Source organism: Lonchura striata, chromosome 2, assembly GCF_050655825.1.
Source record: "Lonchura striata isolate lonStrDom1 chromosome 2, ASM5065582v1, whole genome shotgun sequence".
Classification (NCBI taxonomy): domain Eukaryota; kingdom Metazoa; phylum Chordata; class Aves; order Passeriformes; family Estrildidae; genus Lonchura; species Lonchura striata.
Window position 1 is genome coordinate 35,471,803 of NC_140704.1, and position 25,181 is coordinate 35,496,983.

Here is a 25,181-nt window from a genome sequence, read left to right on the forward strand (position 1 = left end):
ATTAATTTTAATTAAATTTAGATGTAAGGAGGACATTTTTGAGAATAGAATGTTTTCCCCAATTGGTCAGGCCAGTTCCATAGGCCAGCCCTTACCATGGTCAGACGCCAGACTCCCAGAAAAGAGTTGCTCAAATAACAGAGACTTGAGGCTTGATATGTGAACCTTCAAGTCAAAGGTGCTGTTCCAGAGCAACCTGAAATGGGACATACCAAGTTTTGACATAGCAATTAATAGTCATAGGTGGTGTTGTCAGTAAGACAGACTGTTTTGGTGAGTGTGACATGTTTCATTTTGGGAGTACAGGAAGTAGTAGGCTCTTCAAAATATCCTTCAGGTATAAAAGCTAAATTTTGTTTCAATAGAACAAATGGATTTCAGGAGAAAATACTGATATTAAACATATGGTTTTCTTTTTCTGTCAGCTTAAAACCCTGCTTCTATAAATTGACAAATTCAAAGATAATTTTCTTTGCCTTGAATCTATATTTTTCACCAAAATATACAAAAACATGACCAAGATCCACCCTTGAACAAGCTTCCCAAATACAATTTAAGTCATCCATCCTCACTGTGGGAGAAAAACCCCAGACTTCTTTTTCAATTAAGTAATTTGCTTTCATTTTATTTGAACTAGTAACAGAGTACTTTAACAAATTTTCAAGCTAAATTAAACCTCAGTAATTCAGAAGGTTCTACTGTGTAGTGAAGCAACGCTGTAATTGACAGATCTCCATTTGAATTAGCTCCTGGGAGGATTAACTATGTGGGGATTAAATGCTTTCATATCTGACCCAAATCCCACCACCCCCCCTACCCCCCCCCCCCAACCCCCCAATTAATATTAGCTCACAAAGTCAGCTGGTTAAAAATGTACTTTGACCACCTGGGAAACTTTTCTCTCCTTCTCACTGATAGGATTTATGTGTTGAGAAAAAAATCATTGCTCTTCTCTTTGACCCAATCCTGAAAATATGAGCCTTGTAACTCCACACAAACATAGAGATCTATGCTGCAAACCCACATATTCCATATCATCTACAAATTAATTCTTATAATCTTTCATTTTGTCTTACCTTATATGAAAGACAGAATACAGGGGTTTCATTTTGAAAAAAATTAAAGAAAGCAGAAATTCCAGGGTGGTCCTAATCTTCTCATCTTGAATTTATGTTTTTATATGTCAGGGATGGAACATGTGGGCAGAGTGGAATGTCAGACAGGCAGAATATTGGGAACAGACAGCATAGCATAAAGCAAGCAACGTTCACAGAACTAATTTAGTATGTGTTAAACTGGATCAAATTCCTACAAATGTGATGTTAAACACTTACGTATGGCAGTATATTTTTATGGAACAGGATTAAGAAATGATGTAAATTTCCAAGCATAAAATTTTGGCTAACCAAAATCTTTTGGCAAGTTAGCTGCTTTCATTTTGAATGAGCCCTCCACATTACCATTACTTGAAAAGACTGGATCTATATATTCGTATGGATTCCTTGAAAATGGAATGGATAATTTATTTTCCTGGCTCAAAGAATGTCCTGCATCATCATCATCCCTATTTATTTCCATATACTTTATTATGTACAAATCAAGTATTTTTTTAGTAGGAACAGACCTTCTATGTGAAATACAAGCACTTAATCAAGTTTCCTTAACTTCTGTCCTATTAGCAGTGAAAACCTGTCAATAAATCCAAGAGTAGAGGAACATTTCTGTTTAAAGAGGGGCACTGAGAAGATGTGCAGATCTGGGAATAGGTTATAGCAGTGTATGGCAGTTTATAGAAGTTTTTTAAGTTATTCATGGAGACTACATCATCACCCAAGTCTTGAATAATGTATTTCAAGATGGAAAAAAAAAAAAAAAAAAAAAGCTGAAAAGCTGTGACTCTGCTGCTCCCTCCTGTTTTCACATGACTCAGTCCTCAGCTGCAACAGCATGACTGGATTTATCCCTTTTGATCTGACCAGATGAAATTCAGGATCTTGTCTTTTCAAACCAGAAAAAAAACTGGAGGTGGACTGAGACTTCATCAGAGCAACTGCCTCTAAATGTAAAAACATTTTCAAGGCCTTATTTCTTACCCACAGGAAGCCCTGAACCACTTCATTCACAGATCTGAACATCTTCAGTCTGCTTTTGGACCATAGGCCTCCAGATCCAAGTAGCCAAGTCAGGAGTGACACCTCTGGCCAGACTGAGGTCTGTAAGTCATCGTCTGGGGAGATCTTCCTCCTACCCAGCTGTACAGAGCAGCATCCTTGCAGAAGTGCAAGGACAGTGCTGCCATCCTGCCCTGCTCCCAGCTGTATCAAAGGCCATACTGTGCCACATCCATGCGAAGCTATGCCCAAGCACATCTCTCCCCCTCTCCCTTCAGGATTTTCTCAGGGAAAGAGAAATTCTGTCTTTTAGCAAGAGGTGTTTATACATTGTTTTTCCACCTGTCCCTCCTTTTCTTACATTTACATGCACAGTCCCATTCCTATTTTTTAATTCTGGCCCAGCTTTCTCATTGATTGCAGGAACAGATTTACCCAGGGGCTTTAGGTAACTGAACTTCAACCACTCATTTTTAAACAAATCTCATTTTGAGAAAAGCATCAGCTGGGGAGCCTACTCTGGACCACTGGGCCCACCTGAGATAATTAAGACACTTATTTTTTTCCTAGGGTCTTCAGCAGTACTTCTGCCCCAAGCAAATGAAAGCAACTTTTGCGTAGTTGGCAGAAGAAATCTTGATAATGTCCCTGTGAGGCACAGCTGAGATGTCAGGGTGGGCAAAGGAGGTTACTCAGAATTGGTACCATCGCAATTGTAGCAAGATTCAAATTAAGCCACCATTTCCTTTGAGGTACTCTGATCTGCTGTCCACCCCTTGCAGGCCTTGTAAAGCCCACTGACAAGTACAAGGACAGCTCAAGCTGCTCTTTGTACTGGAAAAATATTCTGTTATAAAGGTGCCACCAAGTTATTCCATCTCTCAAGTCTGAAATACAGCAATAGAGGGGCACTGCTGCTTTCTGGAAGCAGGCAGCACTCCTAGAAATGGTGCTGGGGGCAAAATGAGCAAAGTTTCTTTGTTTTAGAGAAAGAGAAGGAGAAGGAGTAGGATAGTAGAAAAAAGGTGGCTCTAAGAAGAACCATATGAGCAAGAAGGAAGGGATCATTTCATTTTCTTAATTCTTTCTAATTAAAAAAGCATGTTACAGAACATTAAGGCTACTAAAAGGTCCGTGTCTCTAGGACTCTATTTTGACTTCTGGGATGCACTTAAGCATGAAGTATGTATTCAGGCAAAAGACTCAGGGACTTACAGTCACTGTGACCCACTCACCATGTGACCTTCACCAAAATGTCTGAGCATAAAGGACACAGATACTGTGTCAATAAAGCCATATTGATGGGCAGAGACCACCTAAGAGAGAGCTGCTGCACTGACAACTCTTTCATATGAGTCCAGCAACTGGGAAAATGGGAAAATGGAGGTGGGTGGATGTGCAGGGAAAAGCTTCTGCTGTGCAGCAGATGTTTTCAGCCTGCTCGGGTGGAGGCTTCTTCCAGCTTACAATCAGGGAGGCCAAGCTGAGGGGATGCAGATCAACTCAGGAGTTCATAGTCCTGTTGACTAATTTTTCTACTGGGGAAATGTCAGGGTGTGTTTGCTTGCACTTTGGGATATCTTAATTCCCTCTGATGATGATGATTCCTGTCCTGTAAATGCTTTTACTGTTGCTGGTTAATGAATTCAGTTCAGCCTGGCCACTTACCTGCTAAGGCAGTCTGAGCAGCAGATAGTTGATCTTTACCAGGCTGGAGTTAAAAATAATTCACACGTTACATTTAAATGCTGAACCTGAAGTAACCAGTCAACACAAGAGCATAGTCCATAAGTAAGAACAGATGCAAAATTAATCAGATACATTTTTTTCTGTTTCTTTCCCCATGACTATTCTATTTTTCTGCTAAATTCTGACTGTTCCCATCTTTTCCCTGTTGAAGGGAATAAAACCTGCATGCCAAGCTCACAAACAAAACTGCCTTTGACTGTCTTTCTGCTGATAAACACAGCAAAGCATCCATCCGTTCTTGCAGTCCCGGGAGTCCCTGTAATGACAATGTTATGTGCAACCAAAGCAGTGCCAGGAGGTGCAGACTGGAGTGTGACGGAACAGAACGTCCCTGAGCAGCAGCTGGTGGCCAGGAAGCTGGGAGCACATACACCAGTACTGCCTCTCGGTATCTTTGCTTTGCTTACAATGGAAAGACTTTCATCTGACCTACCATGGCGGTTCCTATGGCTTGTTTGATGTTTTTCTGTTTTCTTAACCATCTATTCACACAGCAATACTGTCAAGGGGGAAAGCCCAGAGATTTACATTAGCTGGGCTGGATCAGAAATTCCTACAAGCACAATGAAGCCCGAAAGCTCATGGCTGTGCTGCATTGGGAACATAGCACAACAAAACAACAAAAAATGGTACCAGAGACACATATTCCCACAAGTTCCCCAGACTGGGAGCCTCGGTCATCTGGTGTGCTCTTCACAAGTGGCTCCACAGACTGAGTGAGGGGTCCTTATAGGCAGTAGAGGTGAATAGGGTCGATCTTGCCCTCATGAGGCCTCTGTCCCAAAAAGACCACCAGGCTTGACACCTCTGATTTCTGCTGACTAGTGATACTGGAGAGGTTGGACTCTACAACTCAGACTCCAAGAGCTGTTGATGCTGTTCCTATAACCATTGCTTTTCTTGACACACTGTCTCTGTTAGGAAGGATTTAAAAGGTTTTAGGGGCAGGTTATAAACAGGCTTTATTTCTTGCCCTGTAGGGATATTGTAAAGGCAAGTAAGGGACATGCATTGTGCAAGATGACTGTTCTATTAGCATGCTGGGAGCAGGTCTGCCATTTTGACACCAGAAGAATAGGATTTCACAAGAGAAGGACATAAATCAGTATTGGTTACCTCAGAGACTGTAAATGAACTGTAAAATACACAATGTGCTTTGCTACCAAAGACAGGCCACTATCCATACCACATAAATTTTGGGCAGTCGAAAATTGGTGGATCATTATCAGCGGCTGTGGAGACAGAGAGCTTTGTAGGCCACCCTCAATTCTGGCAACAGGGAGCTGAGCTAGTGCCTGGGGCAGCAAACGGCAGTACTGGTGGAGAATTTAACATCCACGTGAACCAATGTACTGGCCATCCTTGAGCAGATAACCAGACACAGATTTCCTGGGCGGGGCCAGTGACCCCTTCAGCACATTCCTGCAATGACACGACTGGTCTTGCACACCTGTGTCACCCCACTACCTCTTCTTTGTGACCCACAGGGATGGGAGTCAGTGGTTCCTGGTCTAATCCTGACACTGAACAGTGGGGTGAGTGAGGAAAACACTCTTGCAAGCCAGCCTTTCTCTCTGGTATTTGTAAGCAAATATCAAGAGCAACACCTGGTATGTCTCCACAGTGCCACAGAGAGGACGTGTTCTGGAACAGAGCAGAACCTCCACCCTCATAGCTGTGCTGTGGTCACTGCCACTCTCCTTCAGTGTTCTGAACAGGGACTATTCAGAAGCAGTCCCTTCCCCTCACTCCTGCTCCTGGGAGTAGTGGAATATTTACAAAACACTTGTTTTTAAGCTTAGTTCCTGCTCCATTGTACTGGTTGTTTATTGAGTACTGAATTTTTAAAATTTAACTTATATATAAAAGATTAAACTTATATATAAAAGATTGATATGTTGTAATCCAGACTTTTAGAGGTTTCCCCCCCATGATTACCAACATCACATCTCATCTCATTTGATTTCACACCACTGTCTCACTGCTTTTCCTGAGCAGAGCAGCACTAAGAACTGTGTCTCTGAAAAAGACACCATGGAGCAGGAGTCTAAGTCTCCCTGAGAACTTGTACAGGCTGTACCTGAGGTTGCCTGTCCTGGCATCAGGCACAACTTCTGACAATAATCCTGCAAACTTGGCCAGAACCATGAGGGCTAAGCCAAGCTCTTCCCACCACATGCATCACTGTTCCATAGGTCCTCAGGGAAAGTGTTGCCCCCACTTACAGTCAATCAACTCCAGGATAATTTGCTTTTCTCAGTAATATGCAAAAGAAGACTTGTTTCTTCTTTTTTGGGAGCATCATCTAGTTGAAACACCTTCCTAGCTCAAACTGACAAAAATACAGGGCACCTACAGGAAGGTCTCTTAGGCCTATTCCTGTAGGCTTATTGTTCATCGTGGGGTGCAAACACTGCCATATCCTCATCCCTCACCAAAATGCAGGCTGAAAAGAGAAAAGAGGGAGCCAGCAGGGATGCAGAGGCCATATAAAAGGATGCAGCTGGGAAGGTGGTGAGAGCTGCCATCATCAGAGCCACCTTGACCCCAGGTAGGACAATAGTTGTGTCTGTCACAGCAAGGATGGGGTAACTTTTTCTCTGAGGGAACCTTGTCTCTGCCTTGCTGTACTGCCACTGCATCTGCAGTGACCTTCATGAACAAAGTTCATTTTGGTGCAAAGATGTCCTCTGTCCTTCCACCCTCAGGTCTTGTCCTCAACTCTGTCCTCAGCTAGGTTTCTGCAGTCAAGATGAGTGGCTTGACCTGCTCTTTGTTTGTGGCCTGCAACCCAGAGAGCCCAGAGAGTCACTGAGTATCTCAGCTGGCTGTCTTAGAGGTGCCTGCTGTCATTCAGGAGAGGATAAGAGGAGGTGGCTCCATAATGTCCACAGACAGCTCCAGCAAGTGCTTGAAGGAATGTTTGCCTCATTTTCTAGGACACAAATCTGAAAAACACTCACTGGATATTAAAAACAATAAACATTTGTTAGATAATAAATCCCAGACTATGCTTCCTTGATAAACTGGATGATTTTATAAGGAGTCCCCTGTGACTGAAGGCAGATTCTTTCACGATGTCATAGTTTGTTTTGAGCTTTGCTCTTCATTACCTGGTTTTGCCTACACCCTGTACTATGAATGAGGAAAACACCTCCAATTGCCCTTTGTGCAATTTTAAGGGAGAAATTCAAGTAACTGGTAAAGTAATAAATCCTTACTACAGATCATCACTCATTTTTCTTACAGATTTTTTTAGGACTTTTACCACTGGTTGGAGAGGAGAAAGCAAAAGGTAGACCAATTTCTCTCTTTTGTTACTACAGCAGACTGCAAAAAAAAAACCCAAAAACAAAACAAAACAAAAAGAAAAAAAAAAAACAAACAAAACAAAACAAAAAAAAAAACAAACACCCTCCCTCTATCCAGCTATTGAACTAGTCCAAGTCTATTCAGTGGGACCATGAGTCATGTCACCAACAGCTCTGGAAGTACAGAGTTATTTCTACATCCTAACAAAAGCAATTCTGTAGCTCAGGATGACAAATTCATGAGACATCTGTGAAAGGTCAAGAAACAACATGCCACTTTGGGACAAACAGTCTTTCTTCTGAAGTCCCACGTTTCAGAGAAAATCTCTGCTTCTCGGCACATGCTGCCAAAAGTTATATTAAAAATACTATGCTATAAAAAAGCATTAATATAACACAGTGCTGTTTTATTTATGTTTTTTAGCAAACTCAGAAGGGCAGTTCCAATATTTTAAGAAAACAGCAAGCCAGAAGCCAGGTACTAGCATTCTTCACTCTGTGCAGATCCTTCTCTTTCAGCCAAATCTGATTTTTACCCATCTCTGCTGTTCCTTTCTCTCTCTATATATAACTTCTGCAGCCAAGGGCCAACGGCTGCATAGTTTCCATCTCTCCCTTTTCCATTCCAGAGGTTGCTCCCAACAAACCAAGACAGATACAAGGGTGATTCCAAAACAAATAGGCCTAGCAAATTAGGGGGTAGGGGTAAGGTGAGAACTAAGAAAGATCATTAGGGCAGGACCTGAAATAAGATAGTTCAGGCATCTGTGTGCCTACTTAGAATAGAAAATCTGCCCCCTTTGGAAAGCAGAAAAAGAGATTCTGCCTCAGGGATGAGTCTTGGACAGGCCTGGAGATCGGCACGTAGCAATTTCCAAAAATCAAAAATCCCTTTCTGTGGGTTTTAACATGGAAGGGGACAATCTAGCCCAGGTTAAAAAAGAAAAAAAAATCCTCTTAAATCCCTTGGAATGTAGTTTTCCTTTCTGTTTCGTCGCTTACAATCATAATTATAGGTGTTGCTACTGCTCCATCCATTGTTAACCCAGGCTAACATTTTCCATCATATCCATTCTTTCCAGTTGCTGGCAACTTTGTCAGACCTTCAGCTTTCAAGATCTAAAATCTTCCATGCTATTTCTCTGACTGAAGTCAATCAGGAAATATCCATGTTCAGATGTTTTCTTTAACAAAAATTAGTGACAAAAGCAGGTTTCCCCACAAACTCTTGAGATGATTGTGAAGGTTCAGTACAGGAAGTGGAAATTTGGCCAAAAGACAGCAGTGAGCTTAGAAGGCTGTGTGACACCACCTTGCAGATAGTTATTTTTTAATAAGTTGATGTGGACTTATGAGCTGGTAGCAATGCCTGTCTCTCCTGCATGCAGAGGGTTTGGTGAGTTCTCTGTTACACTGTGGCTAAAGCAGAATGTAGCTGGTGGGAGACCAAGCTCCCACTGAACACGCCACGCTGGCAAGCCTGGTACTGTTCAGAAGGGACAGTGTGGGCTTCTTACGTCCTACAGGAGAGAGAGAATGTGGCATGCACTGCCCCAAAATCTCATTTAGACTGATGTCACAATCAGTGCTGCAGTAGCAGAGCATACTCCCAAGTCATCAGGCAGATGTGTGCCTGAGCCATCAAACCTGTGCCACTGCCACAGCCCTGGCTCCAGAACTGGGGAGGAGGCACACCTCAGAGATCTTCTCAGCTGTGGCGTGGGCACAACATGCTGGTATTTTAAACTGTATTTACGCCAATACAGCCCTAAACTGCCCTGAGGCATTGCAGGACCACAGGCCTTTCACACAGTGGGAATATTTGTGACTGGCTCCTCCAGAGGACTGGCCTTTAGCATGGCCTTCCAGGCCTGGCTCCCCTCCCATAAAAACCATATTGCCACTGTCTGGGTGCACTTTGCAGAGCAACTAATATAGTATTAGATATTCTTGAGCAGAGTTTCCATGCTCTTTTTTCCAAATTAACTTGGTTATTAGTAGATAATCTATTAAGGGATTCAGTACGCATCTTTTCTAAACATTGTGTCTAACATTTCTCACAGAAGTCAAGTATGGGATATACCTTTCATACCTATTCGCTGGAAGTTAATGGAAACTACAAGCAGGGCATAGTATGGTTTGGAAACTAAATAGAAAGCTTCAGGCATCCCTCTTCCACAGGCTTGCTCTTTGAGGCACTCTCAGCAAATCCACAGGGGCAGAAACAAACCATCTCTGGCTCTCAGTCCCTCCATAATACTGACTGCATCACTTTGACCTGATAAAGGACAAAGTCTGCCAGCAGAGTTATCACCAGCACACAACTGCAGCATTTCCACCAGATTCCAGATCTGTGGCTGCTGGCATCTAATCTGCCTCCAGCCTAAGGGATGGACCCTAGAGATGAACCCTCCTGATCTCTGCTGTATTCAAGGTGCTTTGTGCCACTGATACCTGGAGGAGGCAGCAAGGCAGAAAAAATGCCCAGATGAAAGACTTTCTTAGGGCTGCTTCTTCATGTATATTCATTTTTATACCTTATTCATTTTTTAATTGCATATAAACAATCAAAAATAAGAATTCCCATTGTAAATGTCAAAGCTCCAAAGACCTGGTACTACATGGCTACACTAACTTTCAAGGAAATAAACGCTCATGAGTGCCAATATTATTGCTGAAAACAAGATCTAAGTCAGATCTTTGAAAGTCTTGGACACAGCTTTCAGTTACATGCTTGAATCACTAAAGCATGTACAACGAAAACATTATAAATGTGTATAAATATCCACTTAATGAAAACACATATTCACATGTATTTCATTTAATTGAATTTTATAGTAGCTTTTATACACTATCTGCTTTCTCTGTTTGTGTCTGGGACTGAGCTAAGACATTGATTTAGAATTTCCTTTTCTTCACTTTTTTGTAACTTTGTTAGGATAAATTCTCCTGTTTGCTCACACCCCAAAACTATACTCTTACTATATATATATATAAACCTGCCATTTCAGCTATTTTGTAATATAATCCAAAGAGTTTTAAAAAATACTCTGATAAAATAAAATGTTATTCCAAAAAATAGTTTTCAAAACTAGGATACTTTTTATGAGGAAAAGATCTGCTGAGAAAAGTGTGCTGTTTGACACCCACATACACAGATCTGCACTTATGAGTTGCACACATTTCAAAGAATCTGTTTGGAGTGGCAGGCTTATACAGAAAGGCTGGAACATCCTGTCATATGTGATTTTCTTGCCTCCCAACACTCACTACAGATGCACTTTATTCAACATTTGTATTATATTTTATTGAAAAATAACCCCAAACCAAACCCCAAAACCAAAAGTAGCATAATTCATTATGCTACTTTTAAAGATAATAGATTTTAAAGTTTTTAAAGCAAGAAGGCTTTTTGATTAGTACCAATAGCTCAAAGACTTGGCCATTATCTTGCGGCTGTGCTACAAACAAGCAATAGGATAAACCAAGATACACTTGAGATGCAGGTATTTGAACAACAAAGAAAAATGTGATTTTTCCAAGATACAAATCTTAACACATTTTAAAGCTCCACTTGAATCAATATCTAATAGGCCACACCACTAACTTACACTCCAAATATTACACCTGCTTGTGTATTAGACAATTATCATGCCAAGGGAATATTTTGCTTTCATTTTTACTCCTGGCTCTGTCCTTGATTCTGCAGATTGCATTTATTCAAAATCCAGTGACCTTGGCTAATTTGTGGAGGACAATTAGCACTCAAGCAAGAGTGTTTCAAAATCCAGCTACTGGTAATTTGCCAAAAGAAAGGACAAAGTCATAAAATGCATATTATGGTTGAAAAAAGAAAATAAAAGGAAAAAAAATAAACAAAAAAAATGGAGCCGTGGAGGGCAAGAGCTGCCTTCAAACCTGTGAAAGGAGAAAAGACCAAGATAAACTGAATCAGGTATCAAATACACTCAATGCCTAAGCAGTAAATTGGTTTTTTTGAATGCTTGACAAACTTACATGGGAATCTGGAAGCAGAGAATATAACAAACATAAAAGCACTCTATTTGTGGTTGCTTAAAGAATAAAATATGTCATGTATGCAGCAGAAGAGACCTGGTGAAATATGGAAAATATGTTACTATTTAGCACTATGATCAATGTATTTAAAGTATTGCTGGCATAAGTAATTTCTCTCTGTTTAAGCTGGGGCAAAATAGAAAAAAAAAAAGAGAACAAGAGATTCCCTAAATCCACCTCTATTTCTTCTAAGACTTAAATAAAAGGAAGAATTCTTCAACAGAAGCATAGCCTAAGTCCACATTTCCACCACTTTTGGAAACCTAACTTTGAACTTTACTATCTTGCTAAATCAGCATACTATGTTTGGTAAAATTAAATATCATACTATGTTTGCTAAAATTATTCTACACACCGGTTTTGTCTGAACTACTTTATTATAAATTGCTAAAGAAACTGAGCTGCTTTATAAAGTACTTAAACCATTTGCATATCCTCTCCTTTACATGGGTCTTACAGATCATCTCAGTGGTGAATAGGTCATACTCAAGTTTCAGCAGGGGATGGGCCAGGGAGGAAAGGAACAACAGAGATGCTGTATGGCAAAGGACCATAAGTTCAATAATAACTTGGAAGATATTCATTTCACAAACAAATCACCCTGGATGGCAAATCCTTCACTTAAGTACATTATAACTAGTCAAAAGCACACCCACTTTGAGAGTATAAAAATATTCTGAGACTGGTTAGGGCTACCCACATATTAACATCATATATTACAGTTGTTTCAAATGAAGATTTTTCAAGTTACACTAACAGGATCTTTTTTTATGGGTAGTTGTATTGTGCTGGAGATAGACCCTGCAGAGCAGACATTTCAGTGGAGAAGGCAGCAGTGAAGGATGACCTCCCTCTACCTTTCTTTTTTCTTTTCATTTTTTTCTTAGTCAGCAGAACTCTTTAAGCTCATCACATTACACAATTACACAAGGCAAAGCAGAAAATCTGTTCATTCAGGATGCTCATCAAGAAACTAAAGTCTGTGGTTTTTAATGCATCCCCAAATGAAAATGGAGCCCAGCAGACCCACTTCATAACCAATAAGAGGGCAGGGCAGAGAGTAGAGTGACTTTCCCAAAATTGTGCAATGGTTTGTTGACAGATGGAAGCAGAATCCATGTCTCTTTGCAGTACTCTAATGCCTTTTTCCTTTCCTGAACAAGAGGGAAAACTGAAATGCCTTGGAGAGCAGCTTGCAGTGATCACTGCTTCTCATTATCCTGTTCCCTCATAATCATCCATTTGATTTGGAACCCAGAAATGGCAGCAATGGGAAGGATAAGTTCTGCCCTGCAGTTTGGGGACTTAGTGTTGATAGAAAGTAGAAAAGGTGTGAAGACTGAGCCAAGCCTCCTTGTGTTGAGTTGCAATAAAATCTGGGACTTTGGCAAAAACCTCAGTGTCCAATGAATTGTCATGGACTACAGCTTTATAACCCTGAGGAGAAAAGTCACCAAAAGATTTTTGACAAACCTCAAAACCACTGTCTGTCCATGACTTACATAACCCTGTTGAGTCTGCAGCAGTGTTTAAATCACGCAGGTCTGAACAGTAAGAATGGGGGAGCAATAGAATGAAACTTTTTTAGAAAGAAAAAGAACATGAGAAAATTGACATGTTTTTCTCACATTGCACACCTGCCTCCTCACTGTGCCCTCTTTGGCAGACTAGTTGAAAGGCTTGAAGTTGTTATTTTGGTCCAATTGAACTGCTACTTTATTTTTCTCACAGCAAACCTGGCAATATCTGAATTTTACAAAAAGGGAAAAAAACCGCACAAACTGAGATTCTGAATAACCCCAGCATGGGAAAAGTATTGGAAGTCTTAACATTTTTTTTCATTTAATCACCTGGGAAAAGCAGTTCCAAACTTTTAATTCAGCCCTATGGTCACAATTGCAGAAAGAGTGAAAATGAAATTATTCTTATTCTGAATGCTTTCTTATTGTTCAAAACTAACTTTCTTACCAAGTAGATGTAAGAACATATATATATTTTATAAAACTAGACACAATGAAGTTGCCTTCTCTTCCAGTGGCTTGGGATATTTGCTCATCAGTTTAGTAACAAATACAGGCCTAAAGTTCCTTTTGAAGCATTAAGCTTTATCCATGGCTTTCTCTGGAAAAATTCTCCATTTCAGTCTCACATTTCTGGCTTCTAAAGAACTGAACAAGTTGCTAAAGTTTTTGCTCAAGCTAATAAACCAGTCAGCTGGCACAATTTTAGAACAAAGTCTTGCATTTCTATGCAGCATCTTTAAAACTCCAACTTGCTCACAAGGACAAGAGCAGTCACGATGCAGTAACTTAGCCCAAAATAGGTATGCAAATGTTGGCTGTACTAGATCACTAAGCCACCTGCTAGAGGGTCATTTGTATCTACTTAAACAGAACACGCTTTACTGGGATACAGACTGATTTCTTAAATATCTATTAGGATCTAGGCAGGACAATTTTAATTTCTTAATGGAAAAGGTCAAATTCTGCAATCCACACACTACCGAGAATTTTGAAGAGCTAAGAACAGAGCAGCATTAAGAACATCTGTATTCACATAATCAAATGAGTCTCCAAAATAACTGCCACGATCACTTTAAAAGCAGATGAGTTATCTAATGCATTTGTATGTGGGAATGCAGCTCTCCCTGCACTGACAAATTTAACACCCAAGTGTGTAGCAGTCAATCCAGGTGAACAAGTTTTCTGCACAATTGGAATCAGAAAGCTTTATCAAAGCAAAGGTTTTTTTCTTCCTGCAAAGACAATAGACACCACCCTGAAGTGCCAAGCATAGCACTTTCTATAATGCAGTACATCTGCCTGCCTGTGATCACCACTCCAGGATCTGAAGTCTATGTGCTGCCAACAAGCAGCCCCACTACAAAAAAAATAGTTTGATTGAAGTATTTTCACTATGCAGGGTTGTGTCTGGCCGTGAATCTCCTCCCAGCTCTGGTTCATGCCGGTATTTCAATGAATCCATTAAAAATAGTGGAGTTGCAGCAACACAAGCCTATATTCTCCCTGCCTTTGGTAAGGTCATCTGTTAAAACAGAGGTCACCTCCCTTTGCTGGTCACTATGAAGACCAGCAGAAATCCATATGTGTCATAGAAATGGCCAGTGCCCTTACTGCTGAATTTTCAACCAGAAAATTACAGGTGTGGATAAGACAGCTACAGCAGAGACAGACCAGGCACCAATAGCTTTGTACCCCTTTAATATAAAAGCTTTCCATATAATTATCTTTCTTAAATTTCTCTGTGGGTCTTGTGATGGGTCATTCTGTGTAAATACTTCAGCAGGGCCTTTCTTTAGGATGGCGATGTCTGATGAGGTGGAAGAGGTATGGTGGGAGGGGGAGATCCTGGACACAAAAAAAGCAATCTGAGACTTTGCTTTTCATTGTTGGGAAATTGGGATTGGGATTGACTGGGAGCTGACCATGAGAATACTGCTACAGGTTTTATCATCAGTGTAGTAAAACTGTAAACTAAACTGTAACTAAATAACCAAAGTGCTAAGAAAGTGAAAAGTAAAATCCAAAGTATAATAGTCTTAAAAAGAGACTCTTAAAGAATTTGATAATTAAAGTACTTTTTTACATATATATTTTTTATATATTAAAGAGCTTTTTTACATATCAGTATGTTTTTGTTTCCCTAACAGTATTTTTCTTTGCAGCAAATATGTATCTGTATGAAATATATTCAGCATGCAAAACCTAAAGGTGGAACATATGTGTCTGATAAATAGCCTGTTACAAACTTATTGTATTTCAGGATTGTTCCACTTCAGTTTACAATTTGTTTTATGTTCTTTTGAAACTGTTTTGTTAAAACTGGGATTAATTTAATACACATTTTATTAAAATTGTTTGCAGTAGGGTAAGACAAAATTATGAAGTACAACAGACATCGAAGCACTGAGCTGCCTATAGTGTTTAGGACAACTGAAAACAAAGCATGTCAAACTGCAAATTCCAAAAATTTCCTGATTTTCTGGCACCAGTCACTCTGCCTCAGATGCATGTTAGAGTGAAAGGTTTTTTATATAATTCAGTCTTCCCTTAGACAATATGATAGGTATAACACTGAATTAGTTCCATGCAGCCACTGTGTTCAAACAATAAAATTCTCAGTCCAACTAATTTTGTAAATATGCTAGAGCTGTTCAAGGCTTCTCTGGGCTCATGTGATGGGAGTGATGGCCCTCAATGGTCAAAAAGAAAGGAAAATTCTCTGCTGGGATATTTCCATCTGGTTTACATTGCAGTCCAAACTTTATGGATCAAAGAAAAAGCATTTTCTCTTTCACCATGTTATCTAACATGAGCCAAAGTATTTTTGGGTCTGTTCAGTGGAAAAGAAAGAGAGCAGCACTTTATGGAAACTATCCCTATTTTCATTAGTTTCAAGTCACTTCTTAAAGTCATAATGCGTATTAATAGACATGGGCATGAGCCATGTAAATGCTGGTACAGAGAGCTGAACAATGAAATCTTTGCTCCGTTTTTATTTGGTTCTTAGAAAAGCTGTGACTGCCATTCCTAGAAAGATAATCACATGGCCACAAGCTTAGACGCAAACATAAGCAAATTTCTGGCTTTTTGTATCCTCAAATCAATAGCAGAGCTACAAAATTCTTTTAGCTGTAAGACTATCTAGTCTTTAAGGTTTGGGCTGAAATACAGGAGTCTAGAAGGAGTTTAATCATACAGAGCTTTGACTTGGAGCCTTCAAAGCCAGACATGCTCTGCTTTCTTTCCACTCCAGACACTTTCTTCTAATGATCCTTAGTTACATCAACAACCTCTCTAAATCATAAGTTCTGGTGCTTACTTCTGGTTAGCTGACACCTAACCTTGCTGCCAAGATAGCAGAGTTAGGGTAGGAATAGAAAAAAGGCTTATAAAAAAGAGAGAAAAAAGCAAACAAACAAAAAAATCCACTATGCAAGAAACATCAACTACTCTGAACTTTGTAGGGATGTAACAAATGAAATTATAGAATCATTTAGGTTGGAAAAGACCAAGCAATAGGACTAGAGGAAAGGGGAAGTGACTTATGCACAGGAAGTTTCACCTGAATACGAGGAAGAACTTCTGTACTATGTGAATGGCCAAGCACTGGAACAGGTTAGCCAGAGAGGTTGTGGAATCTCCCTCACTGAAGATATTCCAGAACATCTCGACGTAATCCTCTGCCATGTGCTTTAGGATGACCCTGCTTAAGCAGGGAAGTCGGACCAGATAACCCACTGTGGTCCCTTCCAACCTAATCCATTCTGTGATTCCATGACCATGAAATTCAACCATAGACCTAATATTGCCAAGTACATGACTAAACTGTGTCCTTAAGTGCCAAATCTAGAAGCCTTTTAAATACCACCAGGGATGGTGACTCCACCCTTCCCTGGACAGCCTGTTCCAGCACTTAACAACTCTTCCAGTGAAGAAATTTTTCCCAATATTTAATCTAAGCATTCCCTGGTACAACCTGAGGCATATTTCTCTTGTTCTGTTGCTTGTTACCTGGGAGAAAAGACCAACCCTCATCTTGCTACGACCTCCTTTCAGGTCATTGTAGAGACTTATAAAACCCCCTCATAGCCTCCTTTTCTCCAGGCTGAGCTCATTCAGTTACTTCCCATATGATTCTTCAGCAACTTTGTTGTCCTCTGAATGCACTCCAGCACCTCAATGTCTTTTGTGTAGTTACATAGTCTTTTTGTGAAAAGCATAAAGCAGTCATAGTTTTTTTATTTTTTTTCCCTGTCTCTTAGGCATTAGAGAGACTTTTAGTAGCTATAACTTTCCATAGATTCAAAGTATGTCAGCTGTGCAGTCAAACACGTTCTTCTGGACTGCCTACAGTCTTTAGTCACATCAGTGTTTTAATGGGGATCAGAAACTCAAACTTTTTAATCCTTGCTTTAAACTTGTATTTAAACTTGGAAGAAACAAGATTAATCAGATGTACAGATAGTACCTATCAGATTTTGGTGGGAAGACTCTCAGCACTGGCAACTGAGTGTGCTTTTTCTAAAAAGTCTGAAGCAGCCCAACCTTGTAGGAGGTAAGGAGCACACATGGGAGCAATGCAGTGTCCAGCTCTTGGAAAAAAACTTGTCTGACTGCAGGAAAACCAGACATTTTTACCCCAGACTGTGAAAAGGGAAAAAGAAAATACATCCTAAGTTCACTCAAAGCGTATATATTCCAAATAAAGGAAAATTTAGCTAAGGAAATGAAAAAATATCAGAATTCAAGAGCTAGATACTTCCACTGATTGGAATATTATGTTGGATTTAGATGAGATGATTATTACAAACAGGACATGACTACTTTGATTAATGTGACATCTGAATCTGAAATAAAGATTTTGCATAGAAAGTTGACTCATGTGGAATACAGATGGGTGAAACTTCAGGCAGCCTCCCTGTAAGGGGAAATAAAGTCTTGAGAAATAGAAAAGAATATCTGTTCTGGTGTTGAAAACATATCAAAGTATATTTCACTTAAAGACATTATAGTGCAGAGGATGAGAAAACCTCTTGAAAACAGGAACCGTTTCAGCAGGAGGGAGAAAATAGAGCACAGCTGTGCACTATAGCTGATGTGCTATAACAATGGACTGCCACCAACAGGAGAAGGCCATCCTTCTCCATCTTCCTTTAGGGCTGCAGCTGCTTCTGTCTGCCCATGCATCAGTCCAGCTCCATTAGTTTGGCTTGCTCATCTCCAACAGAACTAGCTGCTGTTGTGGGGGATTTGTGTAGTGTCAAATTGTTCACTGAACCAGTTCCTGCCTTGACCAGATATTTAGCAGCTGTAACCAGATTGTGGACAACAGGGAATGGGAGGGAGAAGAACCACGTCTTCTGGTGGCAGCCAATAGTTACACTGAGTTCTGGACAACTTAAAACTTGGTGTAGGCAAGAGGACACTAAAGGAAGAGAAATTGCCAGCAAGTAAAGTGTCATAGACACTCCAATACTGTCTGATTTTAAGTGTTAGAAAACTTCTTTAAATAAACCCATTGTAGACAACTTGGTTTAAAACAGAAGAGGCATAGTGAAAACAGTCTGAAATTACATGTACTGGTGTCTACAAACAAATGTTAAATCCATGGTACAAGTCTGGCCTGGGACTTCTTGGTTATGTTGATCCTGGATAGTTGTTCTGCATTACTCATGTCATTATCCAGATCTCCTAAAGAATATGTGATACATAAATTCTACATTTAATACCTATGACAAACCAGCTGAGCATAATGTCACACATTGGATCACAATTTGACTGTTACGTTTTGTGACAGCTGTGATTTGAATGATATTACTTCATCAGCAGGGAATTATAATTAAGCTGTCTTGGGAAAAACAGTGTCAGTATTGTGCAAATAACATTTTAAAAACCTGATAAGCTAAGTTTGCATAGGTAGAGAGTATTAACCTGCAGGACAGTACACCTGTTGAAATCCTGGGTAATAAAAGTCTTAGAAATAGGCTACTATCACTGAAAATAAGAGTATTGTAAGTTCTTGCAAATACAATGAGAAAAAGTGAGACAAAGGAAAGCAATACAGGCACAGGCCTATGCACATATATAGAATCAAAAACACAGCCCTCATCCTGGAGGCCTCTGCATCTTACAAAACTGCTTCTCTGAGTTGACTGTTCTAGTCCTGGATACAACACAGGCCTCTGCATTTTAACTTCTGCATGGCACTGGGTTTTAGCTTCCAAAAGTAGTGTGGGAATTGGAGCAGCTTTTCAGAGCAAATGAAACAATGACTTGAGACAGAGAGGTGTTGCAGAAAAAAACCCACACCTAAACCAGATGAAATTGAAGGAAAAGTCAGTGTAGTATTGATGGCTGCATAAGAGTTAAAAACATATAGCTGGCATTTAAATTCTGTGCACCTGTGACAGGAGCAGGGGACCATATAATGAGAGGCTTCAGGTTTTTGTGAGTCCCCAGGCATGCACATATTATTACATGCTGAAAAAAATAGCAAAGCATGAATCTAGAGAGAAAGAGTATTTCTCTGGCAGTTGCAGCATGTACTAACTTCTAAAGGAACTCTATAATCCTCAGTGGAGAGGCAGAGTGAGCCAAAGGAGAAGAAAAATTATATCTGAGAATGGCAGTGAATGTAGGTGGAACTAAGAAAATCTAGCACATTCATTTAGTAATGCTTCCCAATAGAACACAGTCATGATCATCTTGGGGTGTGATGTTTTGTTCAGGTCTCGAAAGAGCAAAATACAGGAAATAAAGGAAAATTGAGTTCTTCACTAACCCCAGGATTAGAAGATTTAAAATAACTCATAGTGTATTGAATGTTAGCTCCTCTGCTGCTTATGAGACTGCAGAAGAGAGTTTAATGTATTCACTTGTTTAACGAAACTGCAGATTAAAGTTTAATATATTCTTCTGTCATGCATACAATTAAATCAAAAATTTGTAGCTGATTGTGAATGTTTACTAATGAGACTAATAATTACCTGCCATATCCATTTGAGACAGTCCAGCAACTACATAGTCTGTCTTCTGGCTAGATATTTGAGAATAATTTACATTCGGAAAAGATGTCTTAGGAAGCATGATTGTCTTGGAGAAAGTTGGCAGGGGATAGAGAGGCAGAAGTTTAAAAAAGCATTGGATATTTCAGACATGTAAACTTTCCTTGTCAGGGCAGTTTACATTGCCTGATATGTCCTTTTGTAAAATATTAGCTTTATTGGCTAGAGGCCCAATCCTCTGGTCACATTCAGAGACAGCTCTCATGTGAGAACAGACTGAGACACAGAGGATGAGAATCAGCTCTTGATGTGTGTATCTTGGATGATATGAAGAGCAATAATAAAAAAAATCCAACCTCATTCTATGAAATAAATATCACTTCCAGTTTATTGCAGACACTTGTGGACAAGATGCTCAGCAGATGTCCAAGTGTATAGTGTTACTGACTTCAGTAGCACAAACACAACTTATCCTGTGCAGAGCAAAGCCTTGAAACTTCATAGTTAGCAAGTTTAAATTTTGTGGAGGTTTGAATGAATAATGCTCATGTTGCTGAGCCTTTTCCAGAGAGCAAAATAGGGGGCTAAAGTAAATATTTTAAAGTTAAATTAATGACTACCCTCCAAAAATAGGTGCTTTTCAGAGTAGACATTTGCCTCTTGTTTCAGCTAAAAAAAACCCTCCCAAGTCCAAAACTTCTCTCCAATAGCCCTAAATAAGGCTGACCAAGGACATATTCCTGTATATCTGGATATATAGATGGCCTGCTATCATAACTTCTGTTTTCTGTTGCTGAGAAATTTTATTTGGCATGTGAAGTGGTTGATAGCAACCACATGTGGCATCCCTGCCTCACAGGCTTTGTGCAGAGCTGTGCTGCCCCATCCTCAGATGGCCCTGAGCCTGCAGTGACATGGGCAAACTGCCCTGGCAGATTTCATGCAGGTGGGCTCTGGACAGCCATGGGGACTCACCACAGGTGAGCAAACCAAGGAGCAGCTCAGCCTGGAGAACTGTCCTAAGGGAACACCAGGGAGTGCTGAGGGTCCCTCTCTCTACCAGCCATTGGACCTGGCAGTGGGACCTGGCACCAACTGCCAGGGAATTTATGCCTTGCAAATTTTAAGTGCACTGGCGCAATTTCAACCATCCAGGGCAAGACACGAAGCCATTTTTGTGAATTGTTAAAAGCCTCACAGGGGTTGAAGTCTGTGGTTTTTGATGGTACCTGGCCGCCCAGCACAGGGAGGTAACGCAGCTCCTCACTAGGTCACGCACAATCCCACAAACAGTAGAGAAATCCTGGCAGCAGAGATGCTCCATGTCTGCCTAGGCAGGCCAGATGTTTGTGCTTTACAGCCACAATAGCAAAGATATGAGGCCAGCTGATTGCAGGCAACAGCACCTCAGCATCCCAGACCAGATTTGGGACTTTTGTCTTCAGTAGACATTCAAGGTACTTGTGGCAGTTTTCTGTTGGCTCTTGAAGACAAAAACTTTTTCCCAAAGGACTGGTTGATCAAGCTGAATTACTTGTTTTGGGTTGCATCCTTAAGATGACCTTCACAGCTTGCTGAAGCCAATGGGATAATTTTTTCCTTTGGAAAATTTAGAAGAGGTGGTTAACCTCAGCTATATGTATCTATATTACAAATATATTTTTACTGCATTACTGAAGCCTGCTGCATAAATTACACTTTGCTATCCTATGCCAGAAGCTCAGGGGTAGACTAATTTTAACAAATCATCATCATCACCATCATCATTGTCCCATCTCTTCTTATGGGCTGCACAAATTTTTAGGGGATAAATTCACCACAGCAGTCAGGGTTCTATTTTCTAGCTTAAAAAAAAACCCCACAAACAACAAAACAAACAAGCAAAGAAACAAACAAAAAAAAACAAACCCAAAAAAAAAACCCAACCCACCCCAAACCAACTAAAAAACCCAAAAAAACCAACACAGAATTATATAATTACATAATGCAGAAACACTTTCAACTCATTACTATACAGAAAAAGCAAATAAAAAGCTCAAGTTTAATGTGCCAGAGTTCTTGCTTTGGAAAATTGCTTAGTACAGAAAACAGCAATGCAAGAAAAGCCCCTTTGGGCTTTAAGGCATGACTCAGAAGCCAAGAGATATTGCTCTCTCTGCAAAACGACATAGGCTGCACCTTCTCTTTATGGTGGTGCAGGTGAGACTGGCAGCAGGTTAAGGATCACTCCAGAGAGCAGAGCTAACCATGGAAACCACAGCAAAGAAGGACTCCATCAAAAACCCTGGGGTTAATGAACCATGCAGCAACACCTTGAGACTCTCATTTCATTCCAATGAATGCTTGCAACCGGGAATTAAAACCACCAGCAAAGCTAAAACCATGAAAGGAGGAAGAGATTTACACTCACCTGCACGGGGAATTTTGAATCCCTCATTTCTTCAAGACAGACTCTTAACTCACCCAGCAGGAACTGTGGTTTGCCAGGATGCTTTAGCCATACAGATTTTCCACATGAACGCCTACTGCACATAATTTGTACTCCATGAGCTGTATCTGTTACCACAGGTGGGATCTGCAGACAAAAAAAACCCCAAAGGTGAACCCATATTTAAATAGTTTTTATTCACTTCTGCTTTTAACATGACCTTGGAGAACATACTTATTCTTTTTCCATACTCATGCACACCTATGGGTTGGAAATTTCTTTATTCTGAAGTTTGTATTGTTATTTTTGTTATAAGGTCTATAAAAATATTTCAGGAAGCTGCTACTTTTTGAAATTCTTCCTAAGATAACAAAAAACAAAACAAAACAAAAAAAAAACAAAACAAACAAAGAAAAAAAACCCCACCAAACCAGAGTCAGCTTCCTCTTTCTTTTTTACTTTTTTCTTTGAGAAAAATGAAAAAAAAAATTCAACAGATAAGATAACTTAAAGCATACATCTCTGAGTTTTTGAATTAAACTGTTTGCTCTTTCTGGCTTTGGAAGCTTGGGGAGCTGAAATTTGAAGCACTCGCTCCCATTTTATTCCAAAGCATTTTACCAGAAACTGTGGTAAGATCAATGCTGCTTTTCATGGGAATTCTGATTATAGGTTAGCACAAGAAATGCAGGTCATGTGGGGAGTAATGCTGTACAGAACTGAAGCATGAGATTATCAAACTATAAACATCATGAGGCTTTGCCAGAGGAGAGGGGACACAGGTTCATTCTGCCCTGAGCTAGAAGGAAATATTCCTACTCTGTACGACAAACTATTCCAAAATATTTTTAATATTACCATAAAATAATATAAAAACCATAAAAACAATCTGATTTAATGCCTTTCTGCATTTGCCATTCTGTGAAATACACCTCCAGGCTTTTCACACTAACTGGACATTTTGATTTTGAAATAATCTGCATCTTCCAACAGACAGTTCTCTTCTCCGTGAGCTGTAAGAAGGCCAGCTCATCTTTTTCTCCTTGGCAGAGGTGGTAGGATGACAGACTCGGCATTCCAGCCAGGAAGCTGCTCTCCAGAGCAGCTGGAGACCCCAGTGCATGTAATTTGAAAAGGCAAATAACAAGCTTTTCTTAATACACATCTTTGAGAAAAATATACCTCTAATCCCCACAGTCACATCACACAGTGAACACTACCACCATGTCATTTAAAAGCATATTTTAAAGGAACAGATGAAGAAAAAGCATAGCCAAGAGGTATAGAAATCTGTAACTGTAAACCAGCTACATCAGTAAAAGGCTGAATTCCCACAACTGGTAGAAGGGGAGATTTCTACCAAGGCTAAAAACAAGCTCCTTGTGGCAGCATCTGGGAAAAACAAGACACTGCAAGGAATCATGGTTCCCACATCCTCAACATGGCTGAGCAGCCACCCAAGCAATGGGGCACCACACACCCTATTCCATCAGGAAAAAGCCCACAGAATAGAGGTGTACAGTAGCCACTAAAGGGCAGGGTGGGAAAGAGCTCTGTTAATGTGCTGGCAGGATAAAATCGGCACTTGTTACATTCCAAATTATTTAGTCCTTTATGAACTAGGAGACAGGGTTTGACCTCAGATCTCCCATGGCAGCAGCCAAGAGACCAGAACACCTTAACGTGACTGGCCTGCAGAATTTCCCTGTCTCAAGTTTCAAATCAGTGGAATGTCCAGGATTGTTAAGATCAGGTAGATGTTTCTTCACCTCCTTTGCTTCAATTTCAATATAAAGTAAGTGCAGAAGCTTCCAGCCTGGAGACACTTTGAGTGTATAACATGTAAAAGTCTCCCTGGGACAACAGAATAATTGAACACAGGGATAAGAAAACAGAGATGGGAAACCTGACCAGCTACAGATGTCAGAAAGGGGAGAATGGTTACTGACCTATTTTTTATTTGTGAGAATGTGAACAGCCACAACCCACAAAGATGTCTGGTTTGCTTTCTGAAGAGAGTAATAAAACTCCAGGAACAATTATGATACAGCATTTTCTTATATACTGAGAAATTGCAGCAGAGGTGGATATTCACATGACTTAATTGCTGTTGCCTACAATAAGTCTTTCAGGTTCTCTGTAGGTAATACAGTCAGATGCACCTCCTAAGGGCTCAGCCAGTTTATTTAAATTACACTCCTGCTGTAAATCCCTTTCTCAATAAAGGAAGCATCTCTGTCTCCATTAATAATGCTTGACTTAGGAGTGTAATCAGTGCCAGAAGTTTGATGCTGTTAGTACTACCAGGTTGTCTTTTCTCTCTGTAGTGTCAGAGCTGTAGAGCAGGCTGATCTTTCTCTGATCTTTTCTAATGGTTTATGTCTGCTTTCAAACAAAAGAAAAGCACAGGTTGCATCTAGTTTGTGATTACATATCAACACACCGGTACCAGATATGCAAACTGCCAACAGTAGTTTTACAAATAAAGACAAGCTAAATATTAATAAGCATGACAAAGTCTTCTTCACTGGGGCCTACTTGCAGAAGGGGTGGGCAAGCCCAGGGCATCAATGGTAGTAACCAGCAAGGCAGCAAGTAATTTTCAAGCCTAAAATAAAGATAAAAGCTAAGTGGAAACATACTCCATAAAACTTCTCCTTTAAGCTGCCATCCTCCTAAGGAAAAATGGAGGTATTATCCTGACATATGTTATTGTGAGAAGTTCTGTACTATTTTTATTGTTATGGTTTCCTGTGTTTAAAAAACAGTTAATTTTTTTCTCCTAGTTTAGTTTACCTAACACAAAAATATTTAAATACAGGAGAAGAAAAAGGGAAAAGAAATTAATAAGAAAGAACTTCAACCTCTTGAAGCATTTTTTTCTGCAGTGAACTCAGAGTGACCGAAGTTCGTAACATAAGTTGAGCATGCAATATTTTCCACTGCTTACAGTCCCCTTCTGAACTTCCATTTTGTGG

At 40.0% G+C, this 25,181-nt stretch overlaps 1 long non-coding RNA gene across 1 annotated transcript in view; it reads right to left on the minus strand.

Annotated features, from left to right (window-relative positions):
• Positions 1-25,181, minus strand: part of LOC110474619 (uncharacterized) — a 118,792-nt gene that overhangs the window by 55,684 nt on the left and 37,927 nt on the right. The window contains exon 3 of the long non-coding RNA XR_002466104.2: positions 96-22,350. This is a non-coding gene — a long non-coding RNA (uncharacterized LOC110474619). The remainder of the gene's footprint in view (positions 1-95; positions 22,351-25,181) is intronic.